Raw genomic sequence first — 23,513 nt, 5'->3', positions numbered from 1 at the left:
AAACAGAATCCAACAACATATTAAAAGGATCATACACCATGATCAAGTGGGATTTACCCCAGGGATGCAAGGATTCTTCAATATATGCAAATCAATCAATGTGATACACCATATTAACAAATTCAAGAAGAAAAACCATACGATCATCTCAGTAGATGCAGAAAAAGCTTTTGACAAAATTCAATACCCATTTATGATAAAAGCTCTCCAGAAAGTGGGCATAGAGGGAACCTACCTCAACATAATAAAGGCCATATACGACAAACCCACAGCAAACATCATTCTCAATGGTGAAAAACTGAAAGCATTTCCTCTAAGATCAGGAACAAGACAAGGATGTCCACTCTCACCACTATTATTCAACATAGTTTTGGAAGCCCTAGCCATGGCAATCAGAGAAGAAAAAGAAATAAAAGGAATACAAATTGGAAAAGAAGAAGTAAAACTTTAAATCTCTGCAGATGACATGGTAATATACATAGAAAATCCTAAAGATGCCACCAGAAACCGACTACAGCTAATCAATGAATTTGGTAAAGTTGCAGGATACAAAATTAATGCACAGAAATCTTTGCATTCCTATATATAATGATGAAAAATCTGAAAGAGAAATTAAGGAAACACTCCCATTTACCACTGCAACAAAAAGAATAAAATGCCTAGGAATAAACCTACCTAGGGAGACCAAAGACCTGTATGCAGAAAATTAAAAGACACTGATGAAAGAAATTAAAGATGATACCAACAGATGGAGACATATACCATGTTCTTGGATTGGAAGAATCAATATTGTGAAAATGACTATACTGCCCAAAGCAATCTACAGATTCAATGCAATCCCTATCAAATTACCAATGGCATTTTTTACAGAACTAGAACAAAAAATATTAAAATTTGTATGGAGCCACAAAAGACCCCGAATAACCAAAGCAGTCTTGAGGGAAAAAAGCAGATCTGGAGGAATCAGACTCCCTGACTTCAGACTATACTACAAAGCTACAATCATCAAGACAATATGGTACTGGCACAAAAAGAGAATATAGATCAATGGAACAAGATAGAAAGCCCAGAGATAAATCCATGCACCTATGGTCAACCAGTCTATGACAAAGGAGGCAAGGATATACAGTGGAGAAAAGACAGTCTCTTCAATAAGTGGTCCTGGGAAAACTGGACAGCCACATGTAAAAGAATGAAATTACAACACTCCCTAACACCATACACAAAAATAAACTCAAAATGGATTAGAGACCTAAATGTAAGACCGGACACTATAAAACTCTTAGAGGAAAACATAGGAAGAAAACTCTTTGACATAAATCACAGCAAGATCTTTTTTGATCCACCTCCTAGAGTAATGGAAATAAAAACAAAAACAAACAAATGGGACCTAATGGAACTTAAAAGCTTTTGCACAGCAAAGGAAACCATAAACAACACAAAAAGACAACCCTCAGAATGGGAGAAAATATTTGTAAACGAAGGATTAATCTCCAAAATATATAAACAGCTCATTCAGCTCAATATTAAAGAAACAAACAACTCAATCCAAAAATGGGCAGAAGACCTAAATAGACATTTCTCCAAAGAAGACATACAGATGGTCAAGAAGCACATGAAAAGCTGCTCAACATCACTAATTATTAGAAAAATGCAAATCAATACTACAGTGAGGTATCACCTCACACTGGTTAGAATGGGCATCATCAGAAAATCTACAAACAACAAATGCTGGAGAGGGTGTGGAGAAAAGGGAACCCTCTTGCACTGTTGGTGGGTAAGTTGATACAGCCACTATGGAGAACAGTATGGAGGTTCCTTAAAAAACTAAAAATAGAACTGCCATATGACCCAGCAATCCCACTACTGGATGGGCATATACTCAGAGAAAACCCTAATCCAAAAAGACACACGCACCCCAATGTTCACTGCAGCACTATTTACAATAACCAGGTCATGGAAGCAACCTAAATGCCCATCGACAGTCGAATGGATAAAGAAGATGTGGTACATATATACAATGGAATACTACTCAGCCATAGAAAGGAACGAAATTGAGACATTTGTAGAGACCTGGATGGATCTAGAGACTGTCATACAGAGTGAAGTAAATCAGAAAGTGAAAAACAAATATCGTATATTAATGAACATATGTGGAACCTAGAAAAATGGTACAGATGACTGGTTTGCAGGGCAGAAGTTGAGACAAAGATGTAGAGAACAAACGTATAGACACCAAGGGGGGAAAGCGGCGGGGAGTGGGGGTGGTGGTGTGATGAATTGGGCGATTGGGATTGACATGTATACACTGATGTGTATAAAATGGATGACTAATAAGAACCTGCTGTATAAAAAAATAAAATAAAATTAAAAAATTTTTAAAAAAAAGGTGGGGTGGGACCTGTGAGGTCCTAAAGAAACACAGCTTCTATTTGATGATTTGGTTAGAATCTGGCTAGGTTATTCTTTTTGCTGGCATGCTCTGCCAAACTTTTTTTTTTTTTTTAAACTATTTGAGAACAGAGAGCAGTTGAGAAAATGTAAGTACAAGTAGATTTCTGAAAGCACATAGTTAACTGGTGAAAAGTTACTGAGGTGTTAATAGTTGCAGCTGGGACCCAGAATATCAGTTAAGATTTTAAGCTATTGCACTCTCTTTGATTACATTAAATATGCTTTTCTGGTACCAACAAAGAGTATTTTGCTACTAATCTTCACAGCAACGAAGATCCCATAATAAGAATCTTCAACTAATTAACAGCTACTTTCCAGATTAATGAATTAATCAAGCATTTACTAAACATCTACTATGTACCTAGCATTTATCAAGATAGTGTTTGAAGTAAGTAAAAAAAGAAGTGGAGTTGGGAATTATTTTAATTGAAAGGTAAGTTTGTGGCATGTAAACATGTAACAAGGAATTGTATTAAACAAAAATGAGAGTTCCAAGTTGGCCATAATGTTCATCTCATTAGAAACATAAATGCCACTGTGGGAATAAGAACTCTCTGGTAGCCAGTATGTTCAAGATCTCTTCCACTAAGCAAATTCTCATGAATATTTAATTCTCATGAAAGAAGAGACGGGGAGAAGAGAATAGAGGAGAGGGGAGGGAAGGGGAGGAAAGCACGAAATAATAGAATAAATACATCACATTTTCTACTTTGTCACCTAGTTTCGTTTAGCTTCACCATGATTTAAGTTTCAAAAGCAAATGAGAATATGCTTATGTTTTAGGCTACTGTGAAATGATAGATCCTTGATGTAAGCAGTCCCAAATGTTAACCAATATTATCTTCTAAAAGATTAAAAGGAAAAAAATAATAATTCTTTCACTTCAAAAATATACATCTATTTATGTCCCGATTTTCCTTTTTCTTTTCTTCTTTCCTTTTTGTTGTAATTATAAAATGCTTAAAGTTTTCTGTAAACCTAAAACTACCCAAAAAAATAAAGTCTATTAAAATTTTTTTAAATGCTTGAGGGCCAGGTATTATGTTTTTCATGTCTAATATGAATAAAATTTTGTCTGTTCTTTCACTTTATGAATTGGAAAATCGATAAATTTGGATCTACCAGTGATTTTAAAAATGGATTCTTAACTCAAATTTCACAAGACCTTTCCAATTCCAAATTTTAGCTCTAGTGTCTAGAATAAGAGAGGTAACTGGTACACTGATTATTTACAAGGTACTTTTACACCATAAGGAAGAATCACAACTAACAAATTTGGGAAGAGGAGCACACCCAGTGTGGAGATCTTGCATACAACTCACATGCAGCTTCCTGAGTATCACCTGTACTGCAAAAGGAACTTGAATTGTGGCCATGTACAATTTAGCAATACCCTACAAAATTTAAGGCTTTTGAATACTCTATGTACCAAAGAGTTTCTAGGAAGTTATCCAAATGAAATAGTCATGGATGTGAGCAAAGATGTATTTACACAGATAGTCATAACAGTCATGTCTATTGAAAAACTGAATTATTATTCAGTAAACTATTATACTATTCCCCCATGAAGGAATTTATGTGGCCATTAAAATTTAAGTGAATGGTAAAAAATGTTCACAATAGATTGTGAAGTTAAAAAAAAAAAAATCAGAGTTTAAATGGTATATATGGTATAATCAATTTTATAAATATATATATTTATATACAGCTATAGTTATAGGTAGATACAGACATAAATAGAACAAAGACTTGAAGAACCATGCTAGTCAAAGTTATCATTCACCTGGTCTACTACAATAACCTCCTAACTGGCTTTCATCTACTCCTGTCTTCTAATAATCCTACTTCTTCTAGACTGCAGCCATATTGTTTCAAAATGCAAATACTATCATATCATTCCGAGTTAGAAATACTTAAAAGTGTTCCTTCTACTTTTAGGATAAAGAACAATCTCCTTCTTGCAATTTGCAATGATTGTTCCCTGCCTGGTTCTCTGTCTCTGTCTCTGTCTCTCTCTCTCTCTTTCACCTCTTGCCACTCTCCTCCAGGTCTCTCTTAACTACACTGTCTACATGGATAACTGTACCCCAAAATTCAGTTCAAGCACACACATGTGAGGTATTCTTTTCCTCCTGCAACTAAGCATTGTTTTCATCCTCCCTAATTTGTACAGTACAAGAAACTTCAAAAACCCATTCCTAAAGAGGAATTCATATTTCCTATCATACCGAAAAATAGGCAGAAGGGTTTTCAATCAGCCCTGAAGCAAGGTCTTGGCTAGAGAATAAACAAAAATGCACAAAGGCCGTTGGCCTCTCTCTGAAGGGTTTCTCTGGCAAGCCATTCAGTTTCCCAGAACAAGAGCAGGGCTGCCATCATTTGGGTATAGAAAGTGGAGGATCTACCTTTTTGTCTTTGTCTCTGAATCATGGTCATAGAAGAATATTGATACATTAGCAACACAGACTTCCTTCCTCATCACATCTACCTCTCACACCAACTGTGTGTCTTTAGGAAAATCCTTTAACTTCTCAGCACCTCAGTTTCCTACACCACAAAATGGGAGCTGAACTCAGTCATAAGTCTATTTCTACAATTTTGTCCTGATAGCTGTAACTGTAAGATTTGCTGGCCTTGGTGTTCACCTTGTATACAAAATTAGACATGAAGAACATATATAGCTTTTCCTGGTCCTATAAAGCCCTGGGAATCGATTTGGCCAATAGATGCCACAAAGAAAAGATTGCTGGAGATAGCACGTGGTATTGGAAGACAAGCCAAAGCTTTTAGCCACATACATTCAAATCCATAGATCAAACCTGGGCAGCCCAAATGCTTCATGAATTTCAGCAGCTGGATGAACCTCTGAACTTGTACTCTGTGTGTGTGTGTGTGAAACTTTCTTGCAAAGGAAACCCCCCAGAACTGCAAACAATCCTCCTTGTGTGCCTGAGGTCTAGATTGTTCATGGCTACACTGAGATAAATTCAACAACAGGTTGTGTAATGGGGCACCTCAGGAGGCTGATAGGCTAATAGACCCTAACCATCACAATACTCCACATTAAAATTCCTTTGAAAAAGGCATTCATAAAAGGGAAATAGCATGTCCTGCAAGAAGAAACCAAGGTAGACAGTGAACTCTTTCCCTCATAATTTTTCTTACTAGTCTTTCTGATTTTACAGCATGATATGTTCTGAACCTTTTAGTAAAATGGAGGTTTCTCATTTCAGCCTAACTGCTGTTAATCTGTTCCAAATGTTAAAGTTGCAAGTAAGGTCTGGTAACCATCGCTGCATTGAACTGATAATAGGAATAGAGCTGATCACCATCTGGTTTGGTTCAGAGTACAACTTGCCGCCTAATATTGCAGAATTTGAGCTGGAAGTCCCTTGTATTTCATGAATGCCACAAAAAAAGAATTTAAACAAACAGCACTCCCCAATAGTCATATGTCCTTATTTATTGCTCTATAGGTTTGCTAAATATGGAATATCACATTACTAATTTTGGCAAATTCCAGGGTACATAAACAGGCCAAAACCTCTTAACATAAATTATGCCAGAGCTGCCTAATGATAATTTGAAAAATTCATGGTGTTGGTTTTCCAGAGTTATGACAGAAAACCATTTCAGAAATAAGAAACAAAATTTGAAATTAGTTTCTTGTTGCATGCCTCCCTTACCAATCCTGCTGTTGCAGATCTATGAAAATATACTTGATTCTACCACTTTATGAATAAATTGGAAAATCTGATTTATATAGAACTACCAGTGATTTCTAAAATGGATTGTTGACTCAAAAGGAAAGATTTTACAAGTCCTTTCCAATTTTAAAATTCTCTGTTGTAAATATTGCAATAATGCTGGCAACAATCTGACTTTATAAAAAGGAAACTTTCTTCTAATTACATAAAATTATTACTGGGTATGATATTCTCTGAAGAGTTTGAGAGTCCAGACAATGAATATTTAATGACAAGGACTACATCAAGCTACTCCCATTGTATTCCCAATGTTTTGAATTACACCTGGCACAAAGGAGTCTACTTAATGAATGGAGCCCAAGAGACCAATATGGGAGGGAACAAGTCTTTGAATAACAACTTCCTATTCGCTTCAAATTTCTACACTTTAATGAGGAGCTTTTGCAAAATATAATCAGAATGTAAAGTCTCCATAAACAATGCAATAGCATGCAATGCCCCTTTCAGGTATAACATCTATACTGGAAGGAGACCCCGATTTCCTAAAGGCTCATTGCTCATTTATTTAGGAACGCATGCCCAAAAATAAAAAAGCAAGGCAGAGACACAGGAAGGGACATAGCCCTCCTTGACAGACTTTTTTCTTTATATGGTTGTTATAAATACAGAATATCTCAAGGCACTCCCTCTACTGCAAGGAAACAAGATTTATTTAGACATGACTTTCTCAATTAACAAAGGCTTTAGGAATCCCTTCTGAAACTTCTGCCTAATTTTTAAACTGTATTAATAATTGTGTCATTTCATTTTGATATGATAGACCTTCTAATATGTCCCAGTTAAATACTTATAAATATGTAATGGCCAATGGTTAAATGACTTGAATATAATCAAAGATTTGCAAGGCAGGAGTAGAGGTCATCTAGTCCAGCTGTGTACATCCATTTGTAGGCAGAATCATGTGAAAAAGTATGAAAGAAGATATGAATGTGCCGCTCCTATTTTTAGAGACCTTCCAAGTAGATTTTAACATCCACTGAATGACCTTCCAAGAATCCTCCTAGAATCAGGCAGTTCTTTAAACTTCACTTTCCTTCTACACCTTCTGGCCTACCTGCGTGCTAAAAGAATAGCTCTCATCTCCTTGCCAAAAGCTAATGTCTATGAACTATGGACTGTTTTGTTTGTTTTTTTAACAGTATGATTTCCATAATAAGAGCAAGGTTGAGGTAAAAGAGCAAATTTATCTGCCTGTTCCTTTTTTTCTCCTTCCTTTCCAATCTTGAAACTCCTTTCTTTTCAGGTTCTGCACATCATACCTCTGAAGCCTACTGTGTATTTGCTTTGTCACCCATCAGACATAACTCTACAGAGAGAAAAAGTGCCTCTGTGGCACATTATAACTTGTGCCAATAAATCCCCACAGTATCAAGAAAATTCTTTTGTACCATGATAAAGGTGCCTTCTAACAGCCAAGAAAGGAAACACCAGTCCACATGTGCACCTTAAAAGAAACTTCATGTACTTTGTTTTTCCTTTCCATCTGACAGCCCTGCAATCTGGGAAGCTAAGCAGAATTGGGTCTGCTTAGTACTTGGAAAGGAGACAGTTTGAGAATACCCAGTACTAGAGGCTTTCTCTCTTCCCACCCCCATTACCCATACCCTATCTGCCCGGAGCAGTGTGGTGGTGCAGAAAGCAAACTGAATCCCAGATAAGCAATAAAGTGATTCAATAACTTTCTATGAATTACAAATCTTCACCGTGCCCAAATTCTCAGGACAAGTTTTTAAAATTTCTTTCAGCTCTAAAAGTCTAAAATCAGTTTTCCTAGTAAAAGTCTATTTAGTTAGGAATGGGGTATGCTGATGGGGTACTAAACTTGAAGAAGAAATATAAAGTTAAATGTGTGCAACACTGAAAATATTCTGAACTTACACTCTGCTTTTCCTCCTGCATTAGTTTGCTCTGACTTTTCCTACATGACTGAATTGCATTTTCCCTCCACTCTGCCTATGCAAGTTCCATTTCATCCTCAAGACCTAGTTCAAGTCTAACATTCTGCTTGAAGCCTAATTGGTAAATTCCTCGTTAAACTCTATCCTCTGAATATTATACCCACAGTCTTGACCATATGGTTCTGGGTTTAATTATTCTCTATTTTTAAAAATATTTCTGTTTTTTCTTATCTGCCCATCCAGATTGCCAACTCCTTGAGGAAAGTTAAACTACTGTGAGCTTTGGTACTACTTCTTCTTTCAACACTTTCTAGGCAAAACCTCGAGCAGGATCTTGAAACTGTGCCTGAGTTTCCTCATCTCTAAGACAGAGCTAGCCATACTAAGCATACTTGGTTGTTGGGACATAGTAATCACTAAATACTTGCTGATAATCAATAAATACTTGCTCATTAAGGAAATCAATGTTTCCTTAATGCTTTGGAAAGTGTTTTTTTTTTTTTAAAGTATTTCAGGATCATCATTATAAAAATCAGTTTCCATTGGACAGCATTTTAGATCTCATGACAGGATGGTCAGGTGACCTAGTACTGACATTGCTTTAGATGTTGGTGTTTGAAAAAACATCCCTCTTAATAGTTATACTTGCTTTGTCTCTTCCTCTATCAAAAAATAAAAATAAAAAAAGTGGGCCAAAGAGAAATCTGAGCTTTGGTGAATGTTTCTATTCAAATTAAAGATCCTCAGCTTATTCACTGAATATGTCTGCTGAAAATCCATAAGAGGCAAGAAAAGCATGTTGAGAGAATCTGTTATAGGCAAGGGTTTAGATACCCCAAGCTTTTGATACACCACTCAAAGGAGGGGTGAGCGTAAATATCGCCAAATGAATATGATTAGGCCAGGCCAAAAAAATCACTCATCTTAGCTGTCCTTTCCCCTGGTATAGTATAGAATAGCCTCTTGGGGATAACGGATTTAGCTCACTAGAAAATATATTATATTATATATATAAGAAGGAAGCTGATATACTACTGATAATATATTAAATAACATACCATGATAGCTGATATTATAATATCAGCTAATATCAGAAAATATATTATGATGAAGCTGATAATATATTAAATAATATATTATTAGAAGGCCATCAGCTTCCTTTTTTAAGGAAGTTACCCAGAGTTGCATAAATTGTTCTCATATATCAGTGGCCAAAATTTAGTGACATGGACACACTTAGTTGTGAGGGAAGCTGGAAAATGTAGTCTATAGCTGGGCAGTTTTGTGACCTCCTAAAAGTCCTGGGGTTCTCTAACCAAAAGAATGAAGAGGTAGATTTGGAGTAATTAGTTGGCTCTGCCACATTTCCTTAAAGACTGAGTACCATATTATGACTTATATCAAGCCTTTGACCATCTAGGAGATGGTCTAGAGCCCGTGCTCCACAACAAGAGAAGCCACCACAATGAGAAGTCCGCACGCTGCCACGAAGAGTAGCCCCCGCTCACCACAACTAGAGAAAGCCCATGCACAGCAACGAAGACCCAACGCAGCCAAAAATAAATAAATAAGTAAATTTATTTTTAAAAATATAGCTATGACACAGTGTTATGAACCCAGTTATTAGTAGGAATATGCAATGTGATTCTCAGGAGAGTGATTAATGCAGTTCACAAAAGAGGTGGCATTTAAATAGGGCTTTGAATGGTGATTGCTCATCTAAAAAAATTGAAAGTAATAAAGAACACGTAGGAGTTCATCAGCTAGAGAAAGGAAAACATAAGCAGACAGATGGAATATGAAAACTCACAGCATGGTAAATAATAGGCATGGTGGCTGAAATGAAGGGAAATAAAAATGAACACTAACATACTGAATGCTTACCACACACTGAGCATTGAAAATAAGTTATAGCTAATTTAACCCTCACAAAAATTCTAGGAGTTTAAAACTATTATTGTTCTTATCATTACCAATTTATTGATATGGAAACTATTCTTAGTAAAGTTAGGAAACCTGCCTGAGGAAATCACATAGGAAGTGGTAAAGATGGAATTTGCATCCAGGTCTGTGTGACCTTAAAGTTCTACCTTTATTCACCAACAATAACAATCCTGAGGCAAGAAAGGGCCTTAATGGTCCTATCAAGAAAGTTAGACTTAATTCCATAAAAAAATGCAAAATCATCAAAGGTTCCTAAGGTACCTAGGGACACTAGGGAGACTGGAAGACTAGTTAGGAGCATACTGCAGTAGCTTACTAAAGCTCTGAAACAAGGAAATGAAAAGTGAATGGAGAAGAGTCAAGAGGCATTTCAGAAGCTAAACCACAGAACTTAATGACCATGAAGAGGAGGGAGTTCAAAGTTTATACTTCGGTGACTAAAAAGATAGTAAATAAATCAACCAAAAAAGTGAATAAGAAAGGTATAAGAAAAAAGTATAACGAATATGATTGGGGCAACTTGAGTTTAAGGTGTCAGTAGTGCATCCCAAGGAGTATATACAATAGGTGGTTATAAGCAGACAGAATTATCTTCTAGAATGTCTTCTGATATTTTCACTCATCAGTTGAAATTCTACATTTTAGCTGAATTCCTTTTTACCTTGCTGGTTGGTACAATTAATAGTTTAAAAATAAATCATTTTGAAATAATTAAAATTCACTGTTAATGTTATTTTCTTAATAAGCAAAACTAAAAAAATTTCCACATTTAAAGCAATTATTTCAAATTTTAAAATACACCCCAATGTTTGATAATTTAAAAATAATCTCCTATTTTCCCAGCTATACCTGAAGTTTAAATAAACAAACAAAATAGCTCAACTAGGAAAGGGAGAGATTTAGTTTAGCTCTTTGTGCAATGATGGTCATTTTTTTACTTGAGATTTCCAAAAAGTCTAATGTAATAGAGGCATCTTTAATTGGACAACTTCAGATGCCTTCTGTGTATGTCAGGGAAATGAAAATACCAAATGATCCATCAGAAATCCCTATATGTCAGGCACAGTTAGGAATAAGAATAGCCTTGTTAGGAATAAGAACAGCCTTGTTAGGAATTGTTGACTGGGGACCCCTCTGCTATTGGAGATTTTTCTTTGCTGACTGAAGGGCTCTTTTGTGGCAGCCCTGAGTCAACCTGCTTTAATACATTATTTCAAAAGCCAACATAAAGCAGACTTTCTAAAAAGTCTTCTTGGAGAAAAATCTTGAGGAGGAATGAAGGAATAATTGAAAAATAGTACAATCAGCTATGGAGCATTTAAGAATCAAGTCTATATGCTCCCAGAAATTTTGCACACCACTGGGATACTTTCTTCCTTCTCTTTCTTACTTGCCTGAAACTTAGACCAATTAATATAATATCATTTAAGCATCTATAATTCATGATGCCAAATATCATTAAAAATGCAGAGAAAAAGTACAAAATATAGAAAGCAATTATTTCACATGGCATTTTAAAAGCCTATGAAATAGAGATGAGAATAATAAATATGAAATAGTTAAATAAAGCTAAGTATGTAATAAATTATTAAGTCTGGTAGTTATATGCTTTGATACAGAGTATTACCAAAACTGAGAGAGGACTTAAGTTGTCCCTGAGGCAAAGTATTTAGAGAAGAGGAAAGGCATCCCAAACCCCTCAAATAGTAGGCCAAGAAAAACAGTCAAAGGAATTCTCATGAAAGATTTTGAAAGAGTGAAAACTTTTCTCCAACTCTTTCTTTTGATGAGAAATCACTGGAAATCCCTAAGGAAATTTATAATAAGGACCCATGTTTTATCATTAGTAGTAGAATAGTAGTAGTAGTAGTATAAAACCATTATTTTAACTCAGTACCTGCCACCCATTCAGTGCTTCATAAGTGCCAATTACTGTTTATAATTATTATATGATTAATCCTGATAACAACCTTAGAAGTAGAAATTCTTATTCCCACTTTGTAGATTAGGAAATTGAAGCTTCTCCAAATCGTGCAAAATCTGAAATGACCCACACTTTAGTTCTTCTCAGAAGAAATAAACTGTAGAAATATATTTATGTTGCTCAGTTTGTAGCACTTCAGTTAATTCATCAATAAATGTTTATTGATAACCTAACATATGAAAGTACAATGCTAGGAATTTACATTCTATGAAAGACTTCTTCAGGATAATGGAACTGATCGAATGCATGATGTATCTAAATGTCTTGAGATAAGAACTGGGCAACTGGGAACAGTTTGGATTTGAATTAATAATAATTGCAAGAAAATAAAAGAGCAAGATAGAGAACACAAAATTTTTCCAGGAAAGTAAAATCAATTTAATTTAATATTTGGACCAGTTGTAACAGTATTTTCATAGTCAAAATTATGTAAAATACTAAATGTTAATATGATCAAAATTACAATGTTAACTGTAGTAGGAAGAGAGGTATGTGGGAAGGGTATTCATATGTGGTAGGGATGGAGAAAGAGAGCTAAATCCTCATCTTCCATAAAGGAAAATCAATGCTTAAAATTGAAAAATCAAGAAGAAACAACACAAACCTGTTAAGTAAAGACATCACTATATTGACAAAAGTTAAATGGACGTAAGTTAAAAGGATGAAGAAGTGACCTTATAGAACTACTTGACTCTTTAAGCTATGTGTATGTATAATTTGATAAAAATGAAAATGAACAGCCATGATTTATAGAGCATGGTGAATTTTTGAGTGGAAGAATAACAAAATTTGTTCTAAATGTATTAAGCAAACTTCTTGTTGGCATTGCAAAATAAATGATTAAAGGGAGAGAGGAAAATCAGTCGGAAATCTGTTCCCCTAGGTTAAAGGGAATGTAATAAAGACTTGAACCAAGTTATTGTCAGTGAAGCCAGAAGGAAAGGGGACTATTTAGAAGACAGTTCAGACAGAATCACAAGGACTTGGGAGATGTTGGATATAGATACGCAGTGGGGATGCTTAGGATAATTCAGAGGCATGTTTAAGATAATTTGGAAGTTTATAACCTGAATTACTAGATGGAGCTGCTCTCTGTGTAGTTTTCTGATTAATTCACAATAACATGTATTATTCTCTATTATATATATATAAACATATTATAATTTTTATTTTTATTATACATACTATTATATACAATATATGTTATATATGTATTCTGGAGAGATACTAACCCTTTGTTGGTTATATGGATTGCAAGTATTGGCGCCCAGTAACTTATCTATTTCTTTATGGTGATTTTTGATTAAGAGAAATTCTTAATTTAATCTTGGTATTTATTTGGTTTTCTTGATTTGAGTGAGGATTACTGTCTTTCAATAATTCTGAGGAATTCTTTTTGAATACTCTTTCCCATTGACTCTATAATCTCCTTCTAGAACTCTGAAAAAAAGTATATTCTCCCTTCATTCTCCACAGCTATTAACTTCTCTATCATGTTTTTCACTTCTCTCTGGACTGTATTTTAGATAAGTTCTTCAGAAATTACTTCACCAATTCTCTTTTCTGCTGTGTCTAATCCGATGGTTAATCTTTTCAGTTTTTAATTATTATGTTAATAATTTCTAGAATTTCTATTTAGTTATTTTTCAAACCTACTTGTTACCTATTTATGTTTTCAAGCTTCTATCTCTTTAATCATATTAACCATGATTGTACATTCTGTCTCATAATTCCAACGTTTATAGTTTTAGGAGGTCTATTGTTTTGATTGTTTTGGTAGATTCTCATTTATGATGTCTTGTCTCCTTGGGTGCTTTATGATTTTTTTACCATGAAAGTTCATTTTCCTTGGTGGTAGAGGCCTAAACTGAAGTTGGAATTCCTCCAAATAATTTTCATTTCTTTCTGCCAGTCATCTGGGGGCATTACCAGCTGGAAACATTCTAAGCTAAGCTCTCCACTAAACTCCTTGAGGCTTTTCAGACCCATTGAGGGGCCAGTTTGTACTTATATATTCTCAAGGAAATTTTTACTTATTCTTCACTTACCTAGCATTACTGGAGAATTTCCTTGGTGTTTCCATCTTTATTTCACTCCTACACGTCTCAGCTTTGTAGGGGTATCCTATTAGGTAGGTTTCCGTCCATAGCTGGATCTTCAGTTTTAACTACTATCCCCCATGGCCCAAGAAGCTGTCAAATGGAAACCCAGTACTTCAGGATTCAGCAGAAATCCTCAGAACAAAACTAGGTTTGGCACTTATCTTTTATGGTTCCCGGTTTACTCTGTTTTTGGATTTGGCTGCTTTGCCAGGTCATCAATGCAAAAAAAAGTACATACATAATACATGTAATATATATAATAAAAAATATACATAAGATTTTATTTTATCCAATTTTAAAAAATCTGTTCAAAGGGTGGTTTAAAGTAACTAATCTCCAGAAATATACATCCAGGTCTCCATCTTCCTTTAATGGTAAACTCAACTTTCTAGCTTTCCACGTTGTAGAATACATCCTGTTTTAACCCTGTTCCACTGCTTATAGATCTGTGATGTTGAGTCTGCAGTTCTCTACTGTGTATGACTATGCTCCTTTGCTATGGTGAAAGGCTAAACTGATTTAGTCAGTACATGTAGCTAAACCAGGCCTACACTGCTAATCTGGCAGTACATTGGTACAGGTACATTGTCTCAAGCTTCTGAAAACCAACAAACGAACAAACAAAACCAGTAAATGGCCTCTAATAAACCAAGGGTTGCTATATCTAGTGTAGAACAAAAGGACTGTCAGGGAATCACTGAAGTACACAATGCTTTTATTTATCTCCTCTGTCAGTGTTTTTTTAGATGTTGTTAGAAGGCTGATTTTTTGAGAAGTAAAGCTGTATTGTACATAAGAAGCAGTTTTAATAACTAGGGTTCTGCTTAGTTATCGTAACAAGTCTCATCTATTTGAAATCAAATGTATTGATTTAATAATAACTGATTTTATAAGTAAACACACATGTGAATGTCCAAAGGTGACTGTTTCTGATGACTGTTATTTCACTAAAGGAACAAAGTTCTGACAAAAAGCACACTGCTGATTCCTATAATTAAGGAAAGGTTAACGATTAGAAGAGATAAGCAGCTGGGAGAGAATTAAAATCAGAAAAAGGAAGTGAGGAGAGACCTGCCACTCGAGAGGAAAAATAGATTGTGGTTTTTCGTGCTACCAAAAGCAACAGTAATTCATCATGAGTGTGATAATAGATCTAGCATCATGGGTATGGAGAAGCTTTATTTTTTGTGCAGAGTACAGTTGGATTATTTTCCCAGCTATAGGGTATTACAGTAAAGAATTACTTTAAACATCACTAAGTAAAGGCCCCATATTGAGATAGAATCATTAGCAAATTGAGAAAATCAAAATCAAATCAATAATTTGCATGCCCAACGTAAAATTTTATGTCACAAAAATGTGCCACTGAGGTCTATCCTTAGCACAGACTTTGGGTTGAGCCATAGCTTTTTTTCCCCTGAATCAATTTTTCTCCCTTAATCATAAGAAAAAAAGAAACTATAAGAGCTAGCCAGATGCTTCAATCCTGAAGGAAATTGTTTTAGTGTAATCCAAAAAGAGGAAAAAAGCCAGGAAATTTGGAAAGCTCAGGCCATTTTTTACCACACCCAGTCTGTTGCACGTAGGCTGTGTGACTTGTTTGGCAACTTCCAAAACAGCAATATGCACCATAAAGGTTCAGCATTTAAGTCTTAAATACAGTATGTGTGGCCTGAATTGGCTTCCACCAGCTGACTATCTTATTTCATGCAATACAAATCAACCACAATGCTAAATATCCTTTTAACTAAATCATACTGTGCATAAAACTGTCAGGCAAGCAAAGGACAGGAGAACAGAACTCAGATTTGAAGATGCAAGAACCAGTTACTGACTCATCAAAGAAGAAGCTGTATTTGTAGTTAAGTCCTCAACTGATTAAAGTGAAACTAAATAATCCTAAAAATTCAGCTAACACCATAGCAAATCAGAGATGTGTTTAGAGATTTAGCAAGAGAAAAATAATCAGTGACACTTAAAACACCTGATAAGCTAAGGAGGTCATCTTCACCATAGGTACAATCAGATTCTACCTCTTACCTTAGGTTCAAAGGATTTTAGTACTGTTAAGTTCCTTTCCTACTAATATCTTTGTTCATTGGGAATTTAAACTATTAAAAAGATAGAGCTTTGTGGTACAGAATGTTTTCTATAAGCAATATAATGTTACAAAACAAAATTTTATTTTTACCATATTGGGAAGTAAGGTTGTCCCTGAATGAGTTTTTTACTTTGTTCACTTTGTAGCCTTAACCTACAAAACTTTCTGCTCTGCTATTTCAAAACAATAATATGAAGTTTTTGGTGTATGTAAAAGTGGAAGATTACTATATTTGAAATATAATATGATAACTCAGGTCCTAAATGACATTAGTCTGTTCCAGATTTCCCTTTGATGTAATTTGTTAGTTTAGGCTGGCCTACCCGAACTTTAAACGCAAAATGAAACAATCCTAGATTATTGAGAGAAGACATTCCAAACTTAAAATGGAAAGGGAGCAGTAGCTCCTATTCCCACTCTATAAAAATCCAGATCCTATTTTTGTCATTTGTTCTTTAGAAATGAAGGTCTAGTAAGTATAACACTTAAATGGTAATATATTTACTTCTTTTATTCATTTTCAAAATCAAGACTCGGATGGAACATTTGTGTTTCTAATTTTTTTCCCTCCCTGGCATATCGCCAGCGTGCTATTTTCCAAAAGACATTTTGTTTCAGGGCTTTGTTACAATGCTAATAATTTTCTTTATTTCCTTGCTACCCAGATTCAATAACTTACTTTGAGCCATAGCAATGTTTTAAGTGTTGTACCAAAATCTAAAATTAAATGAAGCCGTTTGTTAATCTTGTAATATAATGTCATCATTTATATTTGTGCCACAAATTGGTGTTCTTTTTCTTCTTTTATTCAGTCTCTTCTATTTTATAATATTCTAAATCAAGTCAAATTTGAATGTGCACAAATAGAATTTCTATGAATTACCTTTCTATCAGATCTGGTTAAGTGGCAATGCCTAAATAGAAGACACTGATCATAATTCAGTATATATTTTCATGTTAAATGAATTTTTCAAAATGTTTTACAGACTGAAAGCATTTCCATGTGCCATAAAAACTGAATTTTAAAATTTTTTACATAGAAAAATCTATATATCTGCAATGAGCTTCTTTATTTTCTATGGTTAACATGAACTTCTACACAGAGGAAAGATACTATGTTACAATAAAGAACCTCTAACTCAAAAATTGCATTACCTGATACAAAAGGGAAATATTAAATGACACCTGACCCCTTCTAACTTTTTTATGTGAAATTAATAAAAGTATTTTTTTATTTTAAACATCAACCAGAACTAAATCTAATGGCCAGAACCTTAACAACAACTGTATTTTCAATCACACTTGAGGGAAATATCTTTCCATATCTATTTCTGATATGACTACAGTATTAATAAACATGCAGTCTTACAAGGAATTTTAAAATTTTTATCCAAGTTTTATCTTATTTGTGATTCTAGTTCGGAGAATGGATGGCATTACATACAACTAACTGACTAACATAAAAATTCATAACTCCATGTACCTCCAAATTAAAAAAAAAAAAACATTCTGGAAAAGGAAAAACCATGGAGACAAAAAATCAGTGGTTGCCAGGGGTCAGAGGAAGGGAGTGATAAATAGGCAGAGCACAGAGGATTTTCAGGGCAGAGAAAATATTCTATATGATATTATAATGATGGATATATGTCATAATATTTTTGTCTAAACCCATAGAATCTACAACACCAAGACTGAACCCTAAGGTAAACTATGGACTTCTGGTGATTATGATATGTCAATGTAGGTTCGTTCTTGGTAATGAATGTACCATTCTGGTGAAAGATGAGGGATGGCTATGCAAATGTAGGGGCAACGGGCATATGGGAAATCTCTATACCTTCCTCTCAATTTTGTTGTAAACCTAAAAGTGCTCTAAAAAACTTTTTTAAAGTCCTTAATAAAAAATACATTTAAAATTATATTTAAAAGTAGCTTTTCAAGTTCAATTTCAAAAATTTATAATAAACACATGTGTTATACCCTGTTTATTTCCTATCAAGCATTATATCATCAAGCTAGTCACACAAGTTATTGAGAAAAACAGAATTTTTCCTAGACTCCCTGTTCTCCTTTACCTTCTACCATATTCATTTCATCAGGTCTTACTATGTTTAAAACAAACAAACAAAACAAAAACTCAGAAAAAGAGATCAAATTTGTGGTTACCAGAAGCGGTAGGAAGGGGGAATTGGATGAAGGTGGTCAAAAGGTACAAACGTCTAGTTGTAAGATAAATAAGTCGTAGGGATATAATTTGCAACATGATAAATATAATAAACACAGCTGTATCTTATATATGAAAGTTGCTAAGAGAGTAAATCCTAAGAGCTCTAATCACAAGGAAAAAACATTTTTTCCATTTCTTTAATTTTGTATCTATATGAGATGATGGATATTCACTAAACTTATTGTGGTAACCATTTCATGATGCTTGTAAGTCAAATCATTATGCAGTACACTTTAAACTTACACAGTGCTGTATGTCAATTATAGCTCAATAAAACTGGAAGAAAAAAGTTTATTGAGAAAACAAGTTTTAATATTTCTTAAATCTGTCCATTTTCTCTCATTTCTTTTATCCTTACCATAGTTTCATTTTTTTCTCACTTGAGCTACTCTGCCTACCTCCTTTCTCCACTAGCTCAAGTCTGTTTCGAGTACATTAACTACAGTGCTAATAAAATAGTTACTTCAATGTGGACAGCACTTTAGTAGACTCCAACCATCTACAGGATAAATTCCATGCTCCAAAGTATGACATACAAAGCTCTTGGTAATCAAGCTACTTGCTGTTTCTTCTTCTTGTGGTATAAATCTAATTTTACCATAGCCTACTTTTTATTCAATAAATATTTATTGAACTGTATTTTGCTAAGTATCTCCTTCTTTAAATTACCTGTTCATGTGCTTTGCCCAATTTTCACTGATTTTTTAAATTCATAAATGTGTATGTTATTATACTAAATGTTTTTTCTTCACCTATTGAAAAAACGTTTATCATCGTTAGTACATTTTTATATAACAAATTCTTTAAAAATTTAAGTTGTCATCAATTTAAAATAGACCAAAATTTCTGTGACACCCCCCCCAACTTCATCCAAACTTGTGGGTTTTGGTGGTATTACTGACTCACAGTGGCTAGGAAGAGACAGAGTAAGGGAGGGGCACAACCTTCTTGGTCTCCAGAAGCAGGTCCCAATGATTCGTATAGCACCCATCTTTGTTTTTCACCATTTAACATCATATTATGCTCATTTACCACCATCTTCAAATCATCAGTCCTTCTGTGGATCGCCCTTCAGAGTGCCATCACCCTTTGAATCTTCAATATCCACCAGACTGTTTCAAGACCTTTGAGACCAATAATCTACATCAGTCATACATTTGCAAGATCTTAGCCTGGTGCCTACTGTAGGCAAAATGCCATGCTAAGCCTTAGGGATACCAGGAAAAAATGAGCAAGATACCACACTAGTAGCATAAAGCACAAGTCTTGTGTTAACAGAGAAAACAAGTCCCCTTAAATCCATAGAATATGGCTTTGCCTTTTCTGGATGTTAGACCTGGCCCTTCAAGGCCTCTGCCAGTTCCAGTGATATTTTCTGAGATCTCTTTTTGCCTGACACCCCTGCCACATCTAATGCAGAATACTTTCTTGTTAAAATTCGTCCTTTGATTTTTATTATATCATCCCTCTTCTGATTCTCTTCTGACATCTCTGAACGAGAGAGATGGAATGCTGAGGAGGATAAAGCATGAACTTTATTACAGATCTTGCTTTGAATCATCATTGCTCTACCATTTATTGGGTGACTGGGGGCAAATTATTCATCTTTCTTAGTTGTAACTTTCTCATTTAAACTGAGTATGAAATGAGATAAAGTATGTAATGTCATTCGTTCAATGGTTATTCCTCTGTAATTGTATTTCCTTAGTTCTCTATCCTCTACTATTTTTTCTTCTTCCACTACCCAAATTTTAGTAAGCCTTAAACTTCAATCCCTAACTTTCTACTGTCCTTTCTAAATTCTCTCTTTTCCTTAAGAATTACATGGAAGCCTACGCCTATATCAGTTTCTGTATGGCCATTTCCCAAATAGTAATCATCATGGGTTCACAAAGGTCTTATAAGGAATCATGATGTTAAATTAACAATGTTATCTGTTTCAGTATCTACTTCTTAATATGTGAATAACTTTTTAAAAATATCCATCTAAAATGAAATCTGGAGAGCCTAGGAGTGCAAGTGCTGTAAGAATGTACAGTGATTATTGGAAATCAGAGGAAGGGCCTCCATACATAGACAGTGTCAGTTTATAACTCAGCAAAGCATTACCAGTCATCATGAAGGTATTAATCATTGCTTAGTTTTAAATCATCTATTTTTGGTCCCTTATTACCTAGTTTATATCCATAATCAGTCACTGGTTGAAGAAAGATAACACAAGAAAATAATAAAATACACATTAATGAGTACAAACATGATAAATGTGCAAATTTGCCTCAAAATGATCTTCAGACCCATTAGGTCAATCTGTCCGATCAAAATTCTTTAAAAGTGCACCAGTATTTCTTGTACCTCAAAAAGCACTGCTAATAAAATAAATGACTGTGATGACTATATCCAATTTGGCTTTATTTTAGCTGGTAATAAAAACCACTATCATCAATGTTATATTTGTGAGGACATACTAATAGGTAGCAACATTTTCTCTTATGTAATCATGAGAATAAAATAAAATAAAATAATTATGAAAACTTTTTGCTAAATTACTTTGTTATGTGCCATAGGAAAATCAGAAAATAATTTTTTAAATTCCTGAGTTGGCAAAATCATATATTATTGTGAAAGAGATCATTCATCCAAAAAGGTTAGGAAATAATTATCTACAACAGTGATTCCCAAAGTATATTCCTCAGAACAGCACTTGCATGGAATTTTTAAATTTTAAGAATAATGCCTTTAATGTTTTAGAAAAAAAAACGATGCACATTTGGTTCAGAAAGTACACTGAAAAGTGCCAGGAAGAAACTAAAAAATCTACTAATATTCCATCACCCCAAAATAATCATTGCCAACTTTTATTGAACATTCTTACGAATATGTACAGCTTGCAAAGGAGTACTTCAGAAAGGCAAATATAAATAATTTCAGGAAAAGATGGTGGAATCATGATTATTTTTAAATTTAAAAATTTTTTAAATAAATGGAAGGCAATACTGAAATTCATAAAAATATAATCTTCACAGAAGATATTGTTACTAAGTAAAAGATCTCTCTAAAGGTAAGAAAAAAAATTATAAAAACCTTTGATGTCACTTTTGAAACTATATGTTTTACCTTTAAACCGTCTCCTTACAATAAAAGATTATACAGATTATCAAATTTTTCCACTCTAACCTAATTTTTGTTATATTTTCTCTTTATCAAAGCTTACATTTATATTTTGTTCATTTTTATTTTGTAACAATAATTCCCAGTTGCCTTAGTTCTAGATTTATTTTTAAAATAGAAGTAATAAAGATACTGCATCACAGGTATTTAAGATTAAATGAGACTTACATAGAAATCCCTTATAAATTGTAAAGTGCTAGAGAAATATTTGTTCTAATAATTAATACTTCCCCCCATTCTTTCTCTATACTTACTTCTCTAAACTCTCATCCTAGCAAAAAAGGCCTAGCCACTGTGCCTCTAGAAGGTGGTTTTCTCCTCTCTAATATTGATGCATAAATTGTTACCCCAACCTAGAATGTCAACACTCAATCTAAAACTATCCATCTTTCAGTATCAAGGCCAAGTCTCTCCCCTTCCCTCAAGTTTTTACACAACCTTCTGAACTGCAGTGACATCTTCATCTGAAGCTGTATGGCACTAACATATTAAGTCACTAGGCAATAAGAATTACTCGCATATTATTCTACTGGACAGTTATTTCCTGTGTACACTAATAGAATTTTCATTCTTATTCACTGTCCTTCAAACTAAATTATAAGCATTTTGAGGGCAAGATCTAAATATTAGATTTCTGTCGCCATATTCACTTCTGTTTTATGCATACTGGTACCACCAGTGTATCCATTTCATAAGCTTCCAGAGAACAGGGAATATAATTGTGCGACATAGTTGGGATAAACACAAAGTTAAAAGTTAACTTAGTAGATATTTAACTAAACTATGCCTCAGAGACTGCCAGCGTTCAAAAAATAAAATGAATTACATAAATTAAAATGAACACAATCCACAAATCTAGAAATTATAATGAATATAATTTCATACGTCAACATTAAGGAGTTAATTTTCGGTTGTGTATATTAAGAATCAATGTTAAGAAGGTGTTTCTAGGTTCTTAATACTAAAAAGGTACTTCTTGGGATATCTGAAGATAACCTTTATGAACACCAAATATTACAGGTTAATGTGGTAGATGTATATGGGTTTGGAATATTGGCTTGAGATAAATGTACACTGACTCTAAAATATACTAGTTGTTTTTAAAAAGAAATCCTAGATATTAATAAGTTTACTTTTATTTTCTGTTCTGTTTCTCTCAGTTGAGGAAAAATGTCTTTTAATTAGTTCATTTAGATTTTCACTTATTTTAAGTAAATGAAAGCTTACAAAATGATATTGATGATAGTGACAATTTTTCTTTGATCAGGAAAAAATAAGCATCATTCTAATAGCTAATTTCCCATATTAAAATTCTGCTTGAAAAGTGCATGTCAACTGACAAGACATAATATTTTACTTTTTAACTTTTTGGTTTTAATATTATTATACAAGTTTATTACAATGCAAATATAGTCAGTTATAGGTAGAGTAACTATGGCACACAACTGCAGTTACGTTTGGTGTTCTTGGAATATATGGGTCCAAGTAACAAGAAGCTACTACTTCACTGCCAAGAAGTCAGGTTTAATTTACTTTCTTTTTCCCTCCCTCTTCAACTGGCTGAAATACAAGTTCCACTGCAACTGCAACAACCAGCAAACACAGATGCCATCATAAATACATAATGCTGCCAAGTAGGAAACCCTACATTGACGAATAACAGAACTCCCCATAGCAACTGGAAGATATTCTGGGCAGCATATTTAAAGTCTTGAAGCTATATTATAAATAAAATGCATGTGTCCCTTGTAACTAAAAAATAAGTTAGTTTTTTTTTTAAACACTGACATTTACTATTACTCAATGGGTAATTTTTCTGTCTGGTTTATATTTTTAGTGGGTTGAGAAATTTTATAAATCTTTCATTC

General features: G+C 34.0%; 1 protein-coding gene across 3 annotated transcripts in view; it reads right to left on the bottom strand.

The window, feature by feature from the left end:
• EMC2 (ER membrane protein complex subunit 2) overlaps nt 1–23,513 on the bottom strand; it is a 119,599-nt gene that overhangs the window by 26,591 nt on the left and 69,495 nt on the right. The gene's annotated exons all lie outside the window — the stretch shown is intronic.

The sequence above is a fragment of the Balaenoptera physalus genome (genome assembly GCF_965194825.1).
Source record: "Balaenoptera physalus genome assembly, chromosome: 17".
NCBI lineage: Eukaryota > Metazoa > Chordata > Mammalia > Artiodactyla > Balaenopteridae > Balaenoptera > Balaenoptera physalus.
This window is presented reverse-complemented; position numbering and strand designations above follow the sequence as displayed.